Source organism: Nannospalax galili, unplaced genomic scaffold, assembly GCF_000622305.1.
Source record: "Nannospalax galili isolate Female #2095 unplaced genomic scaffold, S.galili_v1.0 scaffold1415, whole genome shotgun sequence".
Classification (NCBI taxonomy): domain Eukaryota; kingdom Metazoa; phylum Chordata; class Mammalia; order Rodentia; family Spalacidae; genus Nannospalax; species Nannospalax galili.
The window spans coordinates 275,992-295,972 of record NW_008336308.1 but is presented as its reverse complement, the minus strand read 5'-3'; the positions used below and the strand labels follow the sequence as shown (position 1 = coordinate 295,972).

At 39.5% G+C, this 19,981-nt stretch overlaps 1 pseudogene; it reads right to left on the bottom strand.

Annotated features, from left to right (window-relative positions):
- LOC103732439 overlaps positions 1-19,981 on the bottom strand; it is a 69,661-nt pseudogene that overhangs the window by 4,077 nt on the left and 45,603 nt on the right.

Here is a 19,981-nt window from a genome sequence, read left to right as displayed (position 1 = left end):
CTTGCATTCTTTCTGCCAACCTCTTCCACAAAAGTCCCTGATATGTGGATGATATGTGTGGGATGATGTTTGTCCCATTGTGGCAAGGCATTGAACTTTCAGGTCTCTGCATCATCTGTTTTCCATAAGCTGTTGGCCCATTTCGGTGGGATTCCATCTACTATAAAAACACACACAGCAAGAAGAAAGAACATCTAAACAGTAACTGCTATAATAACAACCTATGGGTGTAAACACAAATGCTTGGATAGCACTTTAGTAGGTGCATCACATAAATCTAACAAAACAATTGCAATGGCTTCCTACTGGGGTCTACAATCTTCCCTGCCATGGGAGTTTGGCTTGGTTTACATTATTACATGTGTGTTCCACCCCTAGCAGTGGACATTATATCCAAATGAAAATTTGCTGGTTAAATATACCCTCAATGTATCACTATTGCACCAGCAGGAACATCTTGTTCGGCATGTTGATGGTGTACCATGTGGGGTCCATAGTCGAGCAGTATTACAGGAGCCTTCTGGCCCTATGAAAGCCACCCATCCAGTGGCAGGGCATTTCCAGCTTAGTCCAAGCTTGATTTCTCCCTCTCCCAGGCTCATATCCTGTGGTGTCTTCAGCACACTTCTGGTGTGGAACCAACATTATTGGCAATGATCTTTATTATTTTGGGGACCTCTAGGGCCCTTCTGGCCAACAGCTCATATGAGGATAACCCACCCCTGGCACTGGGATTTTTATTTAACAACCGTTAAGTTTCTGGAAAGGCTTTCTTCCATTCACATAGAGCTCCTTCTGTGCTTCAGCATTTTTATTTTTCTGGTATGCATCAGGAAAAAAATTTCCCCTTTATTCCCATAGTTCTTTGTATACCTCTCTTTCCCCCACTTCCCTTTAACTACCCCCTTTTTACATATTTCTCTCTTAGTAACACCTTTCTCCTACTGTTCTCTCTTGGGTTCCTTCTTTCCCTTTATCTCCCTGTTTCCCTTCCATATTCCTGGTTCTTGTAGTTACAACAGGATATGCACTAACTTATAAGGATTGGGTGCTAGGATCCACAAATGAGGGAGAACATATGTCTTTTGTTTTTCTGAGTCTGTTACTTCACTTAGTATAACATTTTCTAAATCCATCCATTTACTTGCAAATTTCATTATTTCATCTTTCCTTACTGCTGAGCAGAATTCCATTGTGTAAATGTAACACATTTTTGTTAACCACTCATCAGTTGAGGGGCACTTAGGTTGCTTTCATCTCTTAGCTATTGTGAAAGGAGTAGCAACAAACATGGCTGTACAAGTGTCTCTGCAATAGGATGAATCCTTTGGGTATATGCCAAGGAGTGGTATAGCCAGGTCATATGGTAGTTCATTTTCAGTTTTTAACAATTCTCCACACTGCTTTGCATAGGGGTTGCATGAGTTTGCAGTCTACCCAGAATGAATGAGAATTCCCTTTCTCCACATCCTCCCCAGCATTTAGTATAATTTGTTCTCTTGATCTTAGCCAGTCTGACTGGGATAAGATGAAATCTTAAGGTGGTTTTAATATGCATTTCCCTAATTACTAAGGATGTTCAACACTTTTTAAGATGTTTCTTAGCCATCTTTATTTCTTCCTTTCAGAACTCTCTAGCCCGTCTTTTAATTGGGTCATTTGCTTTCTCGGTTCTTTGTTTCATGAGTTATTTATATTCTGGGTATTAAACCTCTGTCACATGTGTCACTGGTGAAAATTTTTTCCCATTCTGTGAGTATTCACTTCACTTTCTTGATTTTTTTTCTTGTACAGAAGCTTTTTAATTTAATGAGTTCCCATTTGTTGATTGTTGACCTTACTTCCTGGGTAACTGGTGTCCAATTTAGAAAGTCCTTTCCTGTACCTTTATTTGTAGGTTACTGCAAATGTTTTCTTCTAACATTTTCAGAGTATCAAGTTTCACATTAGGGTCTTTGATCAATTTGGAGTTGACTTTTCTGAAAGGTGAAAGACAAGGGTCTAGGTTCATTCTTCTACAGGTAGAGATCCAGTTTTTCCAGCACCATTTGCTGAACATGATGTCTTTCCTCCATTTTGTGTTCTTGGCACCTTTGTCAAATATCAGGTGGCTGAAATGGCATGTATTCAGGTTTGAGTCTTCAATGATGTTCCATTGATCTATATGTTTATTTTTGTGCCAGTACCATGCTGTTTATATGACTGTAGCTCTGTAGTAAACTTTGAGATCCAGTATGTTAATGCCCCCAGCGTTGCTCTTTGTGTTCAGGGTTGTTTTGGCTATCTGGGGTCTTTTGTGCTTCCATATGAATTTAAGAATGTTTTTCTCTAATTCTGTGAAGTATGTCATGGGCATTTTTATTGTGAGTGCATTGAATCTATATATTCCTTTTGGTAGGATGAGCACTTTAACAATATTAATTCTTCCAATCCATGAGTATAGGAGGTCGTTCCATCTTCTGGTGTCCTCCTCAATCTCTTTCTTTAAGGATTTAAAACTTTCATTGTAGAGATCTTTGATGTTTTGGTCATGTTTATTCAAAGACTTTTTTGAGGCTATTGTGAATGGGAGAGTTTTCCTGTATTCTTTCCTCAATTGCTTGTTATTGGTATATAGAAAGGCGACTGGTTTTGTAGATTATCTTTATAACCTGCCACTTTACTGAAAGTATTCATTGGTTCTAGGATTTTTCTAGTGGAATTTTGGGTTCTCTTAGGTATAGTATAATATCATCTGCAAAAAGGGATAATTTGACCTCTTCTTTTCCAATGAGTACTCCTTTAATTTCCTTCTCTTATTTCATTGCTCTAGCAAGAGTTGCAATAACTGTATTTAAGAGGACTGGAGATAGTGGACATCCTTGCCTGGTTCCTGATTTTGATGGGAATGCTTCCAGTTTGGTTTTTTTTTTCCATTTAGAATAATGTTTACTGTGGGTTTTTTGTATATAGCTTTAATTATATTGAGGTACATTCCCTCTAGTCCAATTCCCTTTAGAACTTTTATTAAGAATGCATGTTGAATTTTGTCAAAAAGCCTTTTCTGTGTCTATTGAGATGACCATGTGGTTTTGTCTTTGAGTCCATTTATATGATTTATGACATTTACTATCTTGCACATATTGAACCATCCCTCATTTCTGGAATAAAGCTGACTTGATCTTTGTGGATGATCTTTGTGATGTGTGTCTGTATGTGGTTTGCAAATATTTTGTTGAGAATTTTTGCATCTACTTTCATTGAGGATATGTGTTTATAGTTTTCTTTTTTTAGTTGTGTCTTTACCTGGTTTTGGTATTAGAGTGATATGGCTTCATAGAAGGAATTTTGGAGTTCTCCCTCTGTTTCTATCATTTTGAAAAACTTAAGTAGTATTGGTTGGAGGACTTTTTTAAATGTCCGGTAGAATTCTGCTGTAAATTCATCTGGGCCTGGGCTTTTTCCATTTGGGAGATTTTGTATTACTGTTTCTATTTTCTTATATATTATGGACCTGTTTAAACTGTTGATCTCTTCTTGGTTTAACTTTGACGGTTCCCATGATTTTAGATATCCATCCATTTCTTTTAGGTTTTCAAATTTAGTAGAGTATAGGTATTTAAAGTATTCCCTTATAATGTTCTGGATCTTTTGGGTATCTGTTGTGATGCTTCCCCTTTCATCTTTGATTTTGTTGATTTGGATTTGCTCTTTCTTACTTTTGGTTAACTGGACTAAGGGTCTCTCTGTCTTGTTTAGCTTTCCAAAGAACCAGCTCTTAGATTTATTGATTCTTTGTATTGTTTTCTTTGTTTCTATTTCATTAATTTCTGCTCTGATTTTTGTTATTTCTTCTTGTCAGCTGGGTTTTGGTTTCATTTTTTATTGCCTTTCCAAAGTCTTGAGTTGCAATGTTATTTATTTGTGATCTTTCAGATTTGTTTAATGTAGTCACTTAGAGCTATAAACTTCTCTCTTAGGACCGCTTTTAAAATGTCCCAGAGGTTTTCTCATGTTGTATTGTCCTTTTGATTTAGTTACAGGAATATTTTTATTTTTTCTTAATTTCTCCTTTAATGTAGTCATCATTCAGAAGTGTGTTTAATCTCCATGAGTTCATGTAGTTACTAGGGCTTCTTCCAGTGCTAATTTTAAGATTTCTCGTGTTGTGGTCTGATAGAATGAATGGAATTATTTTAATTTTTTTAATACTTGTTGAGGCTTTTTTTGTGCCCCGGCATGTGGTTGATTTTGGAGAAAGTTCCATGGGGTGCTGAAAAGAAAGTATATTCTTTGGTGCTTGGGTGGAATATACGATAGATTTTTAGGTCCATTTGATGTATGGTATTGTTGAATTCAGATGTCTCTCTGTTTATTCTTTGTCCCATTTACCTGTCTAATGGAGACAATGGGGTAGTGAAGTCCCATACTATTATTACTGTTTTGCAGAAAATCTGTGTCTTAAAGTCCGGTAGTGTTATTTTTATGAATTTGGTTTCACCAGAGTTTGGCTTATATATGTTCAGGATTGTAATATCTTCTAGGTTAATTGTTCCATTGATCAGAATGAAGTGGCCCTCTTTATCTCTTCTGATTTGTTTTAGTTTGAAGTCTATTTTGTCAGATATTAGAATTGCAAATCCTGCTTCTTAGTGCTGTTTTCTTGAAATATTCTTTTCCATCCTTTCGTCTTAAGGTAGTGCCTGCCTTGAAGGTGAGATGGGTTTCTTGCAGACAACAAAGATGAATTTTGTTTCTTAATCCATTCAATTATCCTGTCTTTTGACTGGGGAGTTCAGTCCACTGATATTTAAAGTTGTTATTGAGAGCTGTGTATTGGTTGCAATCATTTTGATTACTGATTGCAGTCTTTGTCTATTTTTATGTTTCCACAATTATACCTTCATTTAGTTTCTTTCTGTTGTCCCTGGGGTATAGTTGCTCCTTCCTCATTTCTTTGTAGTCCTTCAAATATTTCTGAAGGGCTGGTTTTGTGGACCATAGTTCTTTCAACCTATTCATGTAATGGGAGTTTTTCTTTTCCTTTCAACTATAACAGACATTTTGGCTGGGTAAAGTATTCTGGGTTGGCATCTATGGTCATTTAGAACTGGGAATACCTTGGTCCAGGCTTTTTTGGCTTTCATAGTTTGCACTGAAAAGTCATCTTTAGTTCTGTTGGATTTTCCTTTATATGTGAATTGTTGTTTTTCTTTTTCAGCTTTCAGCATTCTCTCTTTGTTCTGTACATTTAGTGTTTTTAACTATGATATGTCATGGGGAGTTTCTTTTCTGGTCCTGTCTATTTGGTGTTCTATGTGCTTCTTGTATTTGTATGGAGACATCTTTCCTTAATTTTGGAAATTCTCTTCTACAATCCTGTTTAATACCATTAACCTGAAATTCTTCTCCTTCCTCTAGTCATAGGTTTCATGTTCTCTCAGATTTTATTTTGGAGGGAACTGATGGCTTCAAATCACCTACTCAGGAGCACTCACAGAGGCCCAATTCAGGCTCCAGTCTGGTATACTCAGGCTACCCTCTAATGTTTGGACCCCTACTAGCAGGTATTCACAGCACAGCTAATGGGAGACCTGATTTTGACATGATTTGGGGAAGCTTCAGGGAAGCTCAGTACCATGTGGAGGCCAGATCTAGGTACTCTCAGGAGGCCTGCTGAGGTCTCAGCCTCTACACCAGGAAGAGGCCATATCAGGCACTCTCAAGCCATCTCAGATCTCTACAATTTTAAATCTTTAAAGAAAGAGATTTAGAATGAGACTAGACAATAGATAGACCTCCCATGTTCATCAATTGGTAGAGTTTGCATTGTGAAAATGACCATTCTGCCAAAACCAATCTATAGATTCAATGCAATCCCATTCCAAATCCCCATGACACTTTTCAGAGAGATAGAAAAATATCCTAAAATTCATATGAACCCATAAAATACCACAGATATCCTAAGCAATCCTGAGCACAAAGAGTAATGCTAAAGGGATTACTATGGAAGATTTCAAACCATATTACAGAATGCTATTCATAAAATCAGCATGATAATGGCACTAAAACAGATAGGTGGATCAATGGAACAAATTAGAAGATCCAACCATGAGTGCACACAATTTCAGTCACCTGATATTTGACAAAGGTGCCTAGAACACAAATTGGAGGAAAGGCAGCATCTTCAACAAATGGTGTTGGCAAAACTGGAAGAATTAAGTTAGAACTATATCTATCATTCTGTACCAAAGACAGCTCCAAATACATCAAAACTCTCAATGTGAAACCTGAAAGGCTGAAACTGTTAAATAAGGAACACATTCCCTTCATCTGTCATTCTTAGCTCCAGATTCTCAGATATGAGTATATAGCCTGATATAACTGCAGGATCCAGGAAAATGGAAAAGAAGCATAGGAGTAAAGTGAAGAAGGAATTCAAGAGAGGGGATACTAGGAAACAGATGTTATTCAAGTGGTAATTGAGGGATATTTTAACTGGGAAAGGAATAGTGAGGGCTATCTAGGGGAGAGTTCAGAGAGAAGTAAATAATGCGTACATGATATTAAAAACCAGAGCGAAATCTATTAGCTTCAACTAGAAAAAATATGTGTGTGTGTGTGTGTGTGTGTGTGTGTGTGTGTGTGTGTGTAGCTGAAGGCTATTAACAAAAAAAAATCATAGCATCAGGCAAAGAAAACCTCCCTGCAAGTTTTTGGTCAGGGTAGTCAAAGAGACTCCCAAATAATACATGCTCTGACCACATTCCTTGATTACCTCACAGAAATGGAAGGTAAGACCCTGTTGCTGAAGACACCACTTACCTCAGGCATAGGACTTGGAGCAATTAAGCTGGAAGTAACTTGGAAGCCTCCTCACTGAAGACTAGCTCTCATAGTATTTTGAAGATACTATGCAAGCTGCCATGGGAGAATCCAATCAGTGATCCTTCCCAGCTGTAAAACTTGTGAATCACAACAATGACCAGTCTGACCAATCACTTCTGTTGGTGCAGTAGTGGCACTTTTATCAACAGCTGTCTAATTAGAATTTAGCCCAGGTCACTGGAGGGAACTTCTGCATTGCACTGTAAACATAGCCAAGTATACATTGCTGAACATGTCATAGACCCTAGAAAATAACCTACATTTGTTACATCGCTGGACCAATACTATTTTTATTATATTATAAATATTTATCCTTATATTTACAGACAAGTGTACTTCTCACTACTCATCAAAGAAGCTTCTTTTTGCAATAGATGTAAACTATTTTGAAGAGCTACATCTCATCAAATGCAGAGAATAAGTGTCTGCGAAGTGCCCATCCCTAAGTGACATATCTATGATGCAGCCTCTAGACCTAAGGCTTAGAGAACATTGCAGAAGAAGGGTTGTAAAGAATATAAAGGCCAGGAGGACAAGACACCACTACATAAGGCATTCTAGACATGATAAGGATGCTACACCAATGAAATCCCCAGTTTGGTAGTGTAACAAGATATGCATTCAATAACAAAACTGTTTGACACACAAGTTTCTGTGGGAGAAATTTCCAAGGGTCCTACCACAAGATGAAGTTCTGTATGCAATCAAAGGATACTGAGTGACAGAGAATCAGTTTTCTTCAGGGAGCAGTTGTCTGAGTGGCTATCTAACTGCAAGTACGCAACCCTAAACAGAGGTACACAGGTGCACCACTGAAAGGACTCAGTTGTGTGTGTGTGTGTGTGTGTGTGTGTGTGTGTGTGTGTGTGTAACAATAATGATCAAGGAAGGGGACAGAAAATTTAGGAGGGGAGAATGGGGAATAGTTGGAGGAGGACTGTGAGTGATGGAAATGGTTCAAAGACTATACTCATGTGATTTTCACAAAAAAAGAAAAAAGAATATTCATTATTCAGGAGACATTCAAAAGTTATATCATTTAAAAGACAATGTTACAAAAAATTTTTAAAGCACAAATAAGCTAACAACCAAATCTTATTGAGGTATTGAAATGCTCAGGATATGAACTTTCCAAGTATTTGCAGAATTTCTCAAACTATGATAAAATTACAGTAGGCTATTTCATGAAATTGACAATTGAAATATTCACCTGGAACTATCAATACATAAGCTTTTCCAAAACAACACTTAGAAGACAGGACAACATTGGAAGATTCACACTACCACATTCCATTCCTGTTAGAGCTGTACTTTCAAACACGAAATACCATAAAGTCCACTAAGTACTCCAAAGTAATATATTTATATTTTACAGTTCTGTTGTCTTCCACTCATAGAGTATTGGAACTTGACAGTGAATGTGGGAATGTTAAGAGCACAGAGGTGGAGCAGAGAAGAAACAAGCTCACCTTGGGGATAATGTAGTTCCTGAATTTAATGTCACAAGTTACTGCATGCGGCAGGTTGGTGGGGATAACGTCAATGTATCTCTGGACCTCGTGAACCATGGCATCTGTGTAGGGCATGCTGCTCCTGTCCTGTATGCAGGGCCTCCGGTGTCTGCCAACCACACAGTCAATCTCCTCCTGCACTTTAGCTGGTTAGAAACAGTGGGAAAAGGTGGAAAAGGAGAAAAGTGGCACATTTGACACAATAATGCAGGGCCAGACAGGACATGATGAAGATGCCTCTGGAGCATTATAAATATATGCTTTATGTTCAGGAGTAAACCCAGATATTAGAACTGATATTTTAAGAATTCAAAAACTATGTAACAGAGCCGGGCATGGTGGCACACACCTGTAGTCCCAGCACTTGGGAGGCAGAGGCAGGCAGATCTCTGTGAGTTCAAGGCCAGTCTGGTTTACATAGTGAGTTCCAGGACGGCGGGGGCTTCAGGGAGACCCTGCCTAAAAAAAAAAAAAAAAAAAAAAAAACTATGCAACAAAATAGGTATTGTCATATATTAGTATATGCTTATTATTTATCAGCCATGACAGTGGACAATTAGACATGATTCAATAATTCAAATAATAAAACAGTATAATCAAAATATTATAGTCTTGGTAAAGGACATGAGAAAATTATTGCATTTTATCCAAATACAATAATTTTATTACATTTTAATGAATGTGCACATGTACAGGTGTGCATTATGTGCTTGCAATTTGAAATAATAATTTAGCCAAGTACAACGTAAACAACAATTTCTGAAAAATGTTCATATTCATCGTGACTACTTCTTACAAAAATATTTTGTTATTTTTATTTATTATTTTTATTTAGTGTATATGTATGTGTTGCCTGCATGTGTGTAAGTGCGTCCGTATAGTGCAATACCTACAGAGGACATTGAGGACAGAAGAGGGTGTTGGATCTCCTGGAACTGGAGTTATGGACAAGTGTTAGTTGTCATGTGGGTGCTGGGATTTGAACCCAGGTCTTCTGTGAAAACAGCTAGTGTTCTTAACCACTGAGCCATCTCTCCAGCCCTGACTACTTCTTATATATACACTTATATGTTACATTTATTGAGTTTCTGGTATGAGAAATGAACCTTCACCTACTTTACATCCCCTGTAATAAAATATGCTGTCTTCCAACTTGCTAGTTCCTCCAAGGGGCCGGGCCTGCCAGGGAGCATGGACTACGGGGGTGTGGCTGGGAGCCGTCTTGGGACTGAAGCAGCGAGCTGGGAGGAACAGGCATGTTGGCGGGTGTGGAGAGAGAGATGGCCCCAGTGCCTCACCAGCATGGAGACTCGAGAGGGGGCATTTACCGACCTGGGATGAGACTGCAGGCCCAAGACGCGTGGGTGAAAATTAATCTAGACTATGGGCGAGGCCACAGGAGCATCTGGTGGCATCTGAGCCGCAGTGCAAGAGTGCTTGTCTCTGTGTGTTAGTTCCCCAATTTACCCCCTCCCTGCCTGAGGGCATAAACTCACATAAAATATATTATGTGATTTGTCTGATCATGCAGGAGACCCAGAGGGAATTTAGGCAACACATACCAAGAAAGAGATACCAAGTAAACACACACACACACTCCCTCAATCAATAACAGCAGCATGTGGTATTATAATACTGACCAATACTTATTATGGGAAATATTGTAGGTACATAAATACTATTATGGGAACCATTGTAGGTACACAAATATTACTCCTTATGAAAACTGTGATTATTTCACACTCTCTTTGACTGGTGCACTCTCCTTGACTGGTGGATTTTTACTTGTTTGTTATTTTCCATTTCTTGAGTTAGAATTGTTCTACGTATTCTAATAAGATGCTCAAAAACCTTGAGATAAATGCTCAGTTAATAAGAGCATCAGACTATAGATCACAGCTTTCATGACTGAGTCTTTGTTCAAACCTGCAGCATTTACCTGGTAAATACACTCCCTTATTGAAAAAACATATTCCTGTAGTACATGATTTCCTGTGACTTTGCTTCAGACAACTGAATAGAAAACATTCTCATATATTTCATGCAGAAATAGAAAATGGGCAGTAAATCTACGGCAAACATGGAGGTCTATCACTATACTTTTTCTGTGCATAAAAAATCAGGTGCTCTTGAGAATTATGGTGCAGTCTCAATATGAATAATTTATATGTGACTCAGGGATTTCTCTGAAGGATTTTATGCTTTAATTTAGTCCTGGTATTTTTAAATTCCAAGACTCTGTGTCTTCTACTGATATTATTTCATTCATTCTGATCGACACTTAGAAAGAATTTTATATTAAAATGGTAAAATACAGAGACCTTTATAGTACTTCACTATCTGCAAGATAAATCTGGATGCTGACATTCAAAAATAAGGTGGAGAAAGAAGCTCTGAGACTCTCACTTCAGGGACTGGAACACTACCAATCCTGCCCTTTCATCCTCATGCATTGCTTTCTCTTTCCCCATCAACCACTCAAGGTTCCCAGGACAGGACTTCTTAAACTGAATTTCCTTTGAGAGAAAGTCTGTGATTTCCCATGGGGGAAGCTCAATAACCTGGTGTATTGGGGTGGGTAAACAACTCCAACAAGACTGGCACCCTGTTTACAACACTGTTCTCTGCTTAGACTTCTCTTATTCCAAATAGGAATCTTTATGGAGACTGTAGGTCCACAGCTTGTTTCACTTAGTGCATGAATATTTATTTAGCATTAAGTTTACAATATCTTCTCCCCTGATCCATTTTCTCTCACTGCTCATTATGCTGTTGTATTTTAAAAATTTGATGACATCTTCTTAGCTGTTTAGTGTTGTTTTCTCTGTCTTCCCTAAAAGTATTTTTGATTTATATGTAGGCTAATTCCCTAAAAGTATTTTTTATTTATATGTAGGCTATCATCATTTAGTGTATATTGGACACAGGATGGAAAGCATGGTCTTATATGTTGAGCAACTGCATATATTTTAAAGTTAATTTCTAAAATAATTTTCTTTGCCAAAGAAAATCCTAATGGCACAGCTAAAAATCATTGTTCAAAAAAAGTTTTTTATGGAAATGGACTACTAAAATAATTAAACTCCTTCATCTATACCTTCTGTGGCAATGGAAATACCTTTTTAAATATCTAATATTTAAATATTTAGAAGACGTCTCAGAGTGCAAATTACCTCAGGAAGATTCAGTAAAATATAATTTTTTCTTCCAATGCTTCAGTGAGGTGAGATTTCTTTTCTCAGTGACAGAATTAGATTTATCAAAATGAGAAAAGGTAACTGCAAGAACTTAGCTGCTGCTAAAATCTGCATTTTGGGAATAAATGAACATGCAGCAACAGACCAGTGTATGCTGGCTATGCAGATCATTCAGCCAGGAACCTGGGCACTGGACCAGCAGTTGGCCACTCTTCCTACATTCATTGTCTCCTGCTATCTCTCACTTACCCTCCTCATCACAGCTAGTGGCACAGAAGGTCAAATACTGAGACCTTTCAAGAAATAACAAGATGTAGGACACTAGTAACATCTTCCTAGCTTCTTAGAGAAATGTTTACCTGTGACATGTGGGTGCTTCAGCAGGAGCAGGAGAGCGTATCTCAGTGTTGTGCTTGTTGTCTCTGTCCCAGCAGCAAACACATCAGTCACAGTGATGATCAAATTTTCAAGTGTAAATTCTGAGAGTTGATTGTGGTTTTCCTAAGAATGATTTGAGGCAGCTGTCTGAAAAACTGTTTATGAGTACATTTAACTATAATGACTCTGCTACAGATTACACTTTATATTCCTTCCAACACAGAACCTGAAAAGTGTATTACTAGAAGAAACTAAAATTATCTATATTTGACTTTTTTTACACTCAATTTTTTTGCTTGCCTAAAAGTTGTATTAATGTGGTCTTCCACAGCTAAATGTATACAATGCATTATTTTAGGTCCAAAAAAGACATTAATTAAACCATATCTTGGCCTATTTTTTCTTATTGAAACATCTGTGCGGGGCTGGAGCAATAGCACAGCAGTTAAAGGACCTTGCTGTTCTTCCAGATGACCCAAGTTCAGTTTTTAGCACCAATGACTGGCAGTTAAAAATTGCCTATAACTCTAGTTTCAGGGTAATCAATATCCTCCTTAAAAGGGAGTTGAAGACCAACCTTTGCATCCCTGAGCAGCACAGTCATGGGCTTCCTGGTGACAGCATCTTTCCTGGGTGGGTCCCATGGTGCCCACCGCACCTTGACTTCCCCAGCCTCATTTACCCTCCCAGCTCCCCCCACCCCATCTCTCCTTCTAGTCTGGGTACTGGTCTACTTCTTGTCTTGGCACCCCAGACCCCTGGACTGACCTCTCAGTCCAGAATCTTCACTGCTTCCTGATCCTTTGCATCCAGAGAAACCCAGTTTCTCCCGGAGGTCTCCAGGAGCCCTCTGGGCCTGTTCCTGCCCCACCTTCCTTTGCATCCCTGGGCTACATAGCTGCAGACTTCCTGGTGCCAGCCTCTTTCTGGGTAAGTCCTGTGGCCCACCATACCTTGACTCCCCCAGCCTCATTCACCCTCCCACCTCCCCCATCCCATCTCTCCTCCTAGCCTGGGTACTGGTCCATTTCTTGTATCTCCAGGAGCCCTCTGGGCCTGTTCCTGCCCCACCTTCCTTTGCATCCCTGGGCTACATAGCTGCAGACTTCCTGGTGCCAGCCTCTTTCTGGGTAAGTCCTGTGGCCCACCATACCTTGACTCCCCCAGCCTCATTCACCCTCCCACCTCCCCGATCCCATCTCTCCTCCTAGCCTGGGTACTGGTCCATTTCTTGTCTTGGTACCCCAGAACCCTGGACTGACCTCTTGGCACAGAATCTCCACTGCTTCCTGATCCTTCACATCCAGACCAACCCAATTCCTCCCTGCAGTCCCCAGGAGCCCTCTGGGCCTGGTTCTGTCTCCATCTCCCTTTGCATTCCTGGGCTGTGCAGCCTCTGGCTTCCTGGTGCCAGCATCTTTCCTGGGTAAGTCCTGCAGTGCTCACCACGCCTTGACTCCCTCACCCCATCTCTTCTCCTGGCTTGGGTACTGGTCCATCTCTTATCTTGGAACCCCAGACCCCTAGGTTGACCTCTTGGCCTGGATTCCACACTGCCTGCTGATGCTTTGCATACAGACCAACCCAGTTCCTCCCAGTAGGAGACCTCCAGGCTTCTTCCTGCCCACACATCCCTTTGCATCCCTGGGTAGCACAGCAACCAGCTTCCTGGGACCAGAATCTTTAATTGGCCCTGCTCCCAGGCCAGGCCAGCCCCCAAATTCTTGAGGTCAGCATGTTTCCTGGAGGGATCCAGACCTTAGGAGAAAGCCTGAGAGCATCTGATCCTCATCTGACGTAGGCCTCTGTGGGAACTCTTGCAGAGGAAAGCAATTTGGCCACTCCAGTATAAAATCAAAAGAGAGAACCTGAAGCCTAGAGCAACCAGCTGTTCATGCCCAATAGGTAAACCACACAGGCACATAAAGTTTACAAAAAGAAGCAGACCTAAACTCAACATAGAAAGGCTTGAGTCTCACACAAGAATCAGAAACTATAAAATAAATCCACATGTCAAAGTCACAGAGAAAAAATAATAACATGAAAAGACAAAATAATATATCCCCACCAAGTAGCAACAGTCCTCCAGAAGAGTACAATGAGAATACCCTAGAGATAACACTGGATGTGGAATTCAAAAGAACAATTATAAACATGATAAAAAGCATTCAGTGAATTTAAAGGACACACAAAGAAATCAAAGAACTGAAAGAAGATAGGGATAAACTTCTGAATGAATTCAGAAAAGAATTAGAAATATCTAGAAATATTGAGGAATACTCAGTCTGAAATAAGAACGAAGTGAAACACTCCATAAGCCAACTAGAAACGACAGGATAAAGCCTCACCAATAGGATGAATGAAATGGAAAACAGAGTATCAAGACTGGAAGAAAAAGTGGATGAACTAGACCACTCAAGCAAAGATTATGAAAAATTTAAGAAATCATAAGAATGGAATATGCAGGAAATGTGGGACATCATAAAAAGACCAAACTTATGAATCATAGGCATAAATGAAGGACAAGAATCCCAAGGTAATGGCATGGACCAGATCTTCAACAGAATCGTGGAAGAAAACTTCCCAAAATTAAAGAAAGACATGCCCATACAAATACAAGAAGCATATAGAACACCAAACAGACAGGACCAGAAAAGAAAGTCTCCACGGCACATCATAGTAAAAACACTAAACGTACAGAACAAAGAGAGAATACTGAAAGCTGCGAAAGAAAAACAAGTCACATATAAAGGAAAACCCATCAGAATTTCATAATTACAGCTGACTTTCAGTGCAAACTATGAAAGCCCAGAAAAGCCTGGACCAAACTACTCCCAGTTCTAAATGACCACAGATGCCACCCCAGATTACTTTACCCAGCCAAAATGTCTATTGTAATCAAAAGAGAAAGAAAATTCTTCCATGACATCAGTAGGCTGAATGAATTGAATTCATGTCCATAAAACCAGCTCTTCAGAGAGTTCTTGAAGCAATACAAAGAGCTGAAGAAAGGAACGACTATACCTGTGCTGAGTAGCTTTAGTGTCAACTTGACACACGTGTGCTGAGGGAGCCTCAATTGGGGAATTGCCTCCATTGGACTGGCCTGTGGCCATGTCTGTGGGGCCTTTCTTGATAGTTTAGTGATGTGGGAGGGCCCACCTTCCCAGGGGTGGCACTACCCACAGGCCTTAAAAAATCCAAACACTTAAAAGTCCATAGACTCTTTTAAAAGTCTCTTATCTCTGGGTGGGCTTCTGTAAAATCCAAAACAAATACTGTCTTATTTCAAAGGGAAGAATTGGGCACATCTAAGCAAAACCAAAGTCCACCCCACTATGGGTAGTGCCATCCCTGGGAAGGTGGGCGTGTGTTGAATAAGAGAGCAAGCTGAGCAGGGGCCAGGGGAGCAATCCAGTAAGCAACATTCCTCCATGGCCTGTGCTTCAGATCCTGCCTCCAGGTTCCTGCCCTGGGTTCCTACTTTGGGCTCCCGGATGAACTGTGACCCAGGATATGTAAGCTAAATAAAGCCTTTCCTCCCCAAGTTGGTAGTGGTCAGAGTATTTAGTCACAGCAATGTGACCTTGGTGTTTTAGGGAGGACTGTGGAAGTGTTTGGAGCTTTATGTTAGAAAAGCCATTGAGTGCTCAGAGTTTGTTGCTGTGGAACTTGGAACAGTTATGCTGAAAGAGTTGTGGACAATGGAGGCCTGACTTGTGATGCTTCAAAGGGAATCAGAGACTATCCGGGCTGTTTGTATCATATCTTGAATTGAGAATTCATGGGTGCTGGTCAAGTAGGGCTGAAGAATCACCTGTGATTAGAGCCCAAAACCACCTAAGTGAAAATTTTGTTTTACTGAGATAATTGATGCTGGGTAACTAGGGCTGAAAAATCAGCTGTAAGTAACAAGAGACCAGCATCACTATGGTGAAATCTTTTGGGAGATATTTTCTCAGGGTCAGTATACAAAGGGGACCAAACATCCATCCCTAGCTGGAAGCAGGACTTGGTAATGTGTAAGAGTCTCCTGCATGGTTCTGGTGTTGAAAGCGTGAAGGGGTCACAGAGAGCAGCTGAGGCTTGGCACTCTGAGAGGCCAGGAAAGGCCATAGGTGAAAGTGCCGCTTCAGTTGCAGTGAAGGCCCCAGGATTGAAGGGGTCATGGAGAGAATCTGAGGCTTTGCACCCCGAAAGACCAGAAGAGGCCATTGGTGAAGGTGTAGCCTCGGTTTCAGTGGCGACCCCAGCTTTTTGGAGATGCCAGGACCATGGGACGACCACAAAGGGCAGTGTCAGGTATGAAATGGAGCTAGCTTGGGTCTGTGAGATGAGTTGTGTGTGCTGTGGGCATCAGAGTCAGAGAAGTGGAGCTGCCAGAACCCTATGGAGCCCAGAAGATCGTGAGTGAATCCCAGATGTCCAGCCGTGAGCTACTTTGCTGGACTTTGGTTTTGCTTAGATGTGCCCAATTCTTCCCTTTGAAATAAGACAGTATTTGTTTTGGATTTTACAGAAGCCCACCCAGAGATAAGAGACTTTTAAAAAGAGGCTATGGACTTTTAGTGTTTGGATTTTTTTAAGGACTGTGGGGGTTTTAAGGTTGTACTGTCATATGTTGTGATATTAATGTTAATATTGTGTCTTGGGGACAAGAATTGGAAAGGTTATGGTTTAATAGTGATGTGTTGGTGTGTCAAGTTGACAACGGGTAAATTGTGCTGGATAGCTCTAGTGTCAACTTGACACACCTGGGTCGAGGGACCCTCAAATTGGAGAATTGCCTCCACTGGACTGGCCTGTGGCCATGTCTGTGGGGCCTTCTTTGATAGTTGAGTGATATGGGTAGTGCCACCCCTGGGAAGGTGGGCCTGTGTTGAATAAGAGAGCAAGCTGAGCAGGGGCCAGGGGAGCAAGCCTGTAAGCAGCGTTTCTCCATGGCCTGTTCTCCAGCTCCTGCCTCCAGGTTCCTGCCCTGGGTTCCACCTTGGGCTCCCGGATGAACTGTAACCCAGGATATGTAAGCTAAATAAAGCCTTTCCTCCCCAAGTTGGTAGTGGTCAGAGTATTCTGTCACAGCAATGAAGAACAAACTAGGACAATACCCAAGGAGTGACAGAAAGAAAATGAATGTATAACTGTGGAAATGCATAGCTATACCAAGGATGTGAACGGAAATAAAAATGGGAGGATTCAATACACAGGTTGCAGCAATAACTTTAAATATCAATGGCTGAACTCCCAAGTCAAAAGACACAGACTAGTTGAATGGATTAAGAAGCAAAACCCGTCCATCTTTTTGTTGTCTGCAAGAAACTCATCTCACCTTCAAGGACAGGCACTACCTTAAGGAGAAAGGATGGAAAAAAATATACCAACCAAATGATACTAAGAAAAAAAGCAGGCATTGCAATTCTAACATCTGATAAAATAGACTTTAAAACTAATCAAAAGAGATACAGAGGACCACTTCATTCTCATCAAAGGAACAATAGACCAAGATAATATAACAATCATGAACATATATTCACCAAACACTGGTGCACCCAACTTCATAAAAACTGTACTACAGGACTTTAAGACCCAGATTAATCTTAGCTCATTAATAGTAGGGGACTTCAGTACTCCATTATCTCCATTAGATAGGTCAAGAGGACAGAGAATTAACAGAGAGAAATCGGAATTAAACAATACCATACATCAAATGGGCTAACAGATATCCACCAAATATTCCACCCAAGAACCAAAGAATATACTTTCTATTCAGTGCCCTGTCGAACTTCCTCCAAAATTGACCATATACTGTGGCACAAAAGAAACCTCAAAAAATACAAAAAGATGGAAATAATTCCATGCATTCTATCAGACCACAATGCAATAAAGCTTAAAATCAACACCAGAAGAAAACCTAAAAACTACATGAACATATAGAGATTAAACAACACACTCCTGAATGATGATGGGTCAAAGGAGAAATTAAGAAAGAAATACAAGTATTCCTAGAAATAAATGAAAAGGACAATACAACACAACAAAACCTCTGGAACATGATGAAAGCAGTCCTTAGAGGGAAGTTTATAGCTTTAAGTGCCTGAATTAAAAAATCTGAAAGAACAAAAATGACTTAATATTACAATGCAAGACACTTGAAAATGAATGACAATTAAAACCCAACCCAGCAGACAAGAAGAAATAACAAAAATCAGATCAGAAATTAATGAAATAGAAACAAAGAAAACAATACAAAGAATCAATGAATCCAAGAGCTGGTTCTTTGAAAAGATAAGCAAGATTGAGAGACTGCTAGCCCAGTTGGCCAAAAGAAAGAAAGAGCACTTCCAAATGAACAAAATCAGAGATGAAAGAGGAAACATCACAACAGACACCAAAACAATCCAGAACATTTTAAGGGAATACTTTGAAAATATATATGCTACTAAATTTGAAAACCTAAAAGAAATGGATGGGTATCTAAATGCATAGAAGCCACCAAAACTAAAACAAGAACCAGATGGATTTACAGCAGAATTCTATCAGATATTTAAAGAAGATCTGCATCCAATACTACTTAATTTATTCATAAAGATAGAAATGGCGGGAGAACTTCCTAATTCCTGCTATGAAGCCAGCATCACTATAATACCAAAGCCAAGTAAAGATACAACCAAAAAAGAAAACTACAGACTCACATCCTTAATGAACATAGATGCAAAATTTTCCAACAAAATACTTGCAAACTCCATACAGACACACATCAAAAAGATCGTTCACCATGATCTAGTTGGCTTTATTCCAGAGATGTGGGGATGGTTCAATATACATAAGTGAATAAACGTCATAAATCATGTAAATGGGTTCAAAGACAAGAATCACATGGTCATTTCAATAGCTGCAGAGAAGGCCTTTGAAAAATTCAACATGCATTTATGTTCAAAGTCCTAGAGGTAACTGGATTGGAGGGAACATACCTCAACATAATTAAAGCCACATGCAATAAACCCGCGGCTGGAATAATTCTAAATGGAGAAAAGCTGGAAGAATTCCCATTGAAATCAGGAACTAGGCAATGCTTTCCTCTATCTCCACTCCTATTTAACAAAGTGCTTGAAACTCTTGCAAGAGAAATAAGACAAGGGAAGGAAATTAAAGGAGTAATAATTGGAAGAGATCAAATTATGTCTTTTGCAGACAATAGGCTATTATATCTAAGAGACAACAAAAATTACACCCCAAAAGGCCTAGAAATTATTAATACATTTCAGTAGAGGGGCAGGTTACAAAATTAATCTCCAGAAGCCTATAGCCTTTCTACATACCAATAATAAGCAATCAGAGAAAGAGCACATGGAAACACTACCTTTCACAATAGCTGAAAAACAAATAAAATATCTTGGAATAAACCTGACCAAAGACATTAAAGAGCTCTACAATGAAAATTTTAAATCTTTAAAGAAAGAGATTGAGGAAGACATCAGAAGATTAAAGGACCTCCCGTGCTCATGTGTTGGAAAAATTAATATTGTGAAAATTACCATTCTACCAGAAGCCATTTATGGATTCAATGCAATGTCAAACAAATCCCCATGACATTCTTCAGAGACCTAGAAAAAACATCCTAAGGTTCATATGGAAGCACAAAAGACTTCGGATAGCCAAAGCAACTCTGAACACTAAGAGCAATGCTGTGGCGGGAGGGGTACATAATTATAAACTGTGTTACAGAGTTATAGTCATAAAAATAATGTGGTACTGGCACAAAAATAGACCCATAGATCAACGGAATAAAACTGATGACCCAAATATGAGTGTATGCAATTTCAGCCAACTGATATTTGACAAAGGGGCCAAGAACATTCAATGGCGGAAAGACAGCATGTTCAGCAAATGGTGCCGGCAAAACTGGATCTCCACTTGTAGAAGAAGGAAATTAAACCCCTATCTTTCAACCTGCACAAAAGTCAATTCCAAATGGCTCAAAGACCTCAATGTAAAGCCTGAAACTCTGAAACTCTTAGAAGAAAACAT